Genomic DNA, 3,888 nt, shown 5'->3' with positions numbered 1-3,888 from the left:
GCAACTTGGCTTTGATCATGAGATGACATTTCTGGAGTTAACAGTTATCCATTTGTCATGTGCATTGGCTTTAGAACATTCGTACAGGTGCTTAGAGAGAACTCGGATGGGAACATTTTATACATTACAAATGAAAAAATGTACAAACCCTGAAGCAATAGCTCATTCCCTAGGGGCTTGTTAAGGCAAGGGAAGCCTTCACCATTGAAATCAGATAATAAAAACATGGAAAAATTCTGTCCAGTTCCTCTGCATTTAAACCAATGTTATGTGAGAGAGAAGAAGAAATAACAATGAAGGGTGGAACCTAAAAACAAAACAATGGGCCATCTTTTTGTTCTGTGTTTGTATAGCACCTAGCACAATAGGGTCCTGGTCCAGGGCTAGAGCTCCTAGATGCTACTGCAATAATGAAATAATAATAATAATAATAACAATTAATAATAATAATTAATTTATTATGAATACCAGTACCTCAGTTATGATGTAATTGATAACATGAAATAATAAAACAAGGAATGATAAAAATAAATCCAACTAAATAAAATAAAAGATTGGTGCAATAATATTAATATGTGACTAATGGAATTTTAATATGCAAAATCTCTAAGGGTCACCTCATTGGCCAGAATGACCAGCCAACAGCCAATAAGCACCTAGGGTTTTAAAAGCCTGTCATTTACATAAGAAAGGGAAAATGACATAGCCGCACACAAATGCACAGTGGGGCCTGTACAGCCCTAGTCATAATACAATTGGCTGGAGTGGCAGCCTGGCTACCCAATCAGCAAGCTCAGGGTGGGCCCTCATTTGCATGCTAACTGTTATATGAGATCTCAGCTGGCAGGAGGCTGGTGGCATTTGGCTGGGGAGAGCTGAGCTGAGCAGGAGCAGAGTGGAAAGATGGCGGCTGCCCAGAGAGGGAAGAGGAAGGTCCAGACTAAGAGGACACAGAAGGCCCAACAAGATAAGCCACGGACCGCCCCCAAGCAGGGGAAGCCCCAGCCCCAGCCGGGGCATCAGATGAGGCAGAAGCCAGCAGCGAAGCAGCTGAAGAGCTGCCAGGGGAAGAAGGGCCTGGGGAAGAACGGTGTCCCCGCCCGCTACGCCTCCTGGATGCTGCAGCAGATGAGGAAGGTGCGCATGTCGGCCAAGGCCAAGGGGCTGATGAAATCCTTCATGGCCGATCTCTACAGCCAGGTATCCACCGAGGCTGAGCACCTGAGGAAGCAGAAACAGCTCCCTGCCCTGGGCTCCTCGGAGGTACGAGCTGCCCTGCAGCAGGTGATGCCGAGGGAAGTGGCCAAGCACTCAGCCACCCCCATCTGCAATGAGACTGCATAGAGAAACGTCCCTCCCTTCTCCTCGGGGGCAAGCCCAACTTGGGGGAGAGAAAGAACAATAGGGGAGAAGGGAGAGAAGCAAGCCTGAGAGACCCCAACACCTGCCTGATTGAAAATTGCTGGAAAGATGTCTAACAAACCTGCATTTTGCCCCCTACTGGTGGACCAACCTCACACTCTTCTGCATGCCAGATACTCAGCTAAAGGAGAGAGACTCCATCCCATCACCTGAAACAAAGGACCATCACATTGCAGCCTGAATCAATGAGAGCTCCTTAAGAGGCCTGTATGCTACAGCCTGAATTCCTGAGAGAATTTGCGTTATTTTAACGAAGAGACCGTCAACTCTTGGCTGAATCAATGAGAGAGGCTTTCTGTTGTTGGTCACCAGGTGGCAGACTGAATGAAGCAGAGACTTGCCATCCTTGAAAACTCAGAGACAACCGAGACTGAGTAAAAAGATTGGCCAGCATTAGAAATGAAAGAGTTGTAGGGGAGGTGGGAAAAATAATAGACAGTAACATCACCTCGGCATTATAATAAAACTGGAATATTAGGAGTGGTTTGTTGTGTGTTTCTTGTTTCCCAAAGAAGAATAAGAATGGGATGGTTTGTGATTTGGGATTTAATGTCTTTTAGACCGATTTTCAAAGGTATTTGGGCACCGAAGGATGCAGATAGGCATCACACAGGGTTTTCAAAAGCACCTGAAGCAGGCTAAGTGCAGACTCCATTTGATTTCGACGGGAGTTAGGTGCTTTTGAAAATCCCGCTTAGTGCCTATCTGGATCTTTAGGCACCTAAATACCTTTGGAAGCCTGGCCCTGAGCTTGTTGTGCCAGCAGCAGCTGTATTTTATTATATGTCTGTACAGCATAATCACACCCCGAGAGGGCTGAGACCTGTGTGTGTGACTTTGCTTTTCCGGCTAGAAGGTAAAGATCTCTACTAGGCACCAGGCTGTAGTGGTTTGCACTGGGTTGAGGGTGTGGACTGGAAGGGAAATAGGTGTTTGATACTATGATAGCGTGTGCAGAGTGTATAGGGAAGAGGATTGGATAGATTAAAACATGACTGCAAACACGACCAATCAGTCCTCAGCTTAAACCTCTCCAACGCATCATCAGTGATCTACAACCCATCCTGGACAATGATCCCTCACTTTCACAGACCTTGGGAGGCAGGCCAGTCCTCGCCCACAGACAACCTGCCAACCTTAAGCATATTCTCACCAGCAACCATGCACCGCACCGTAACAACTCTAACTCAGGAACCAACCCATGCAACAAACCTCGATGCCAACTCTGCCCACATATCTACACCAGCAACACCATCACAGGACCTAACCAGATCAGCTACAACATCACCGGCTCATTCACCTGCACGTCCACCAATGTTATATATGCCATCATATGCCAGCAATGCCCCTCTGCTATGTACATTGGCCAAACTGGACAGTCACTACGCAAGAGGATAAATGGACACAAGTCAGATATCAGGAATGGCAATATACAAAAACCTGTAGGAGAACACTTCAACCTCCCTGGCCACACAATAGCAGATGTAAAGGTAGCCATCTTACAGCAAAAAAACTTCAGGACCAGACTCCAAAGAGAAACTGCTGAGCTCCAGTTCATTTGCAAATTTGACACCATCAGATCAGGATTAAACAAAGACTGTGAATGGCTATCCAACTACAGAAGCAGTTTCTCCTCCCTTGGTGTTCACACCTCAACTGCTAGCAGAGCACCTCACCCTCCCTGATTGAACTAACCTCGTTATCTCCACACTGATTTATACCTGCCTCTGGAGATTTCCATTACTTGCATCTGAAGAAGTGAGGTTCTTACCCACGAAAGCTTATGCTCCCAATACTTCTGTTAGTCTCAAAGGTGCCACAGGACCCTCTGTTGCTTTTTACGACCAATCAGGGCTCACTATTTCTCTCTTTTGAGCCAAGGAGCGAGCCAATCCAAGCACAGGATCTACTCAGAGGGGCTAGCTGAATGGTGAAGTCCCCTCCTGGGTGAACTTTATACACTTTGACTCTGTCCTGGGGTTGGGGAAGGGAAACAAGTGAGAAGAGGGAGGTAGGAGAAACTGGGCAGGTACACTTGGAGAAGGGAGAAAAGGGATATGGGGAAAAATTTGTGTCGGGAAGACGGGCTGAAACCCGGTAAACACTGTGCTAGCGCGTTCCTGGCAGGGAGCTGCTGTATTGAGGAATAGGAGTGAGTATCATTTAAACAGCAGCAAACAGAGCAGCTGGTGTAGTCCAGTTTAGAGTCTGTCTAAGCCACCTACCTAAACTAGCGGGAGTAGTTAGATGTGTCTGTGATCCTTTTTGTGGCTCAGCAGCAGTCGCGGGTCTGTGTGTGTCATGGAGGGTGGGTCCTGGGGCTTCTGAGAACAGTAGAAAAATGATATGAGGAAGTGTGAAGGGAAGACACGTCTGCAGAGAGATTATGAAGCACTTGTTTCAACCTCCCCCTTGTTAATGTCAGGATGGCCGAGTGGTCTAAGGCGCCAGACTCAAGGCTCTGTC

The 3,888-nt window shown here is 47.0% G+C and overlaps 1 non-coding gene across 1 annotated transcript in view; it reads left to right on the top strand.

Annotated features, from left to right (window-relative positions):
• Nucleotides 1-3,842: 3,842 nt before the first annotated feature.
• Nucleotides 3,843-3,888, top strand: part of TRNAL-CAA — a 119-nt gene continuing 73 nt past the window's right edge. Inside the window, exon 1 of the tRNA in view lies at nucleotides 3,843-3,880. This is a non-coding gene — a tRNA (tRNA-Leu). The remainder of the gene's footprint in view (nucleotides 3,881-3,888) is intronic.

The sequence above is a fragment of the Terrapene carolina genome, unplaced genomic scaffold (genome assembly GCF_002925995.2).
Source record: "Terrapene carolina triunguis isolate 2854851 unplaced genomic scaffold, T_m_triunguis-2.0 Scaffold10514, whole genome shotgun sequence".
Classification (NCBI taxonomy): domain Eukaryota; kingdom Metazoa; phylum Chordata; order Testudines; family Emydidae; genus Terrapene; species Terrapene triunguis.
Note: the sequence above shows the minus strand (reverse complement) of the source record. Positions and strands in the feature narration are given on the sequence as shown.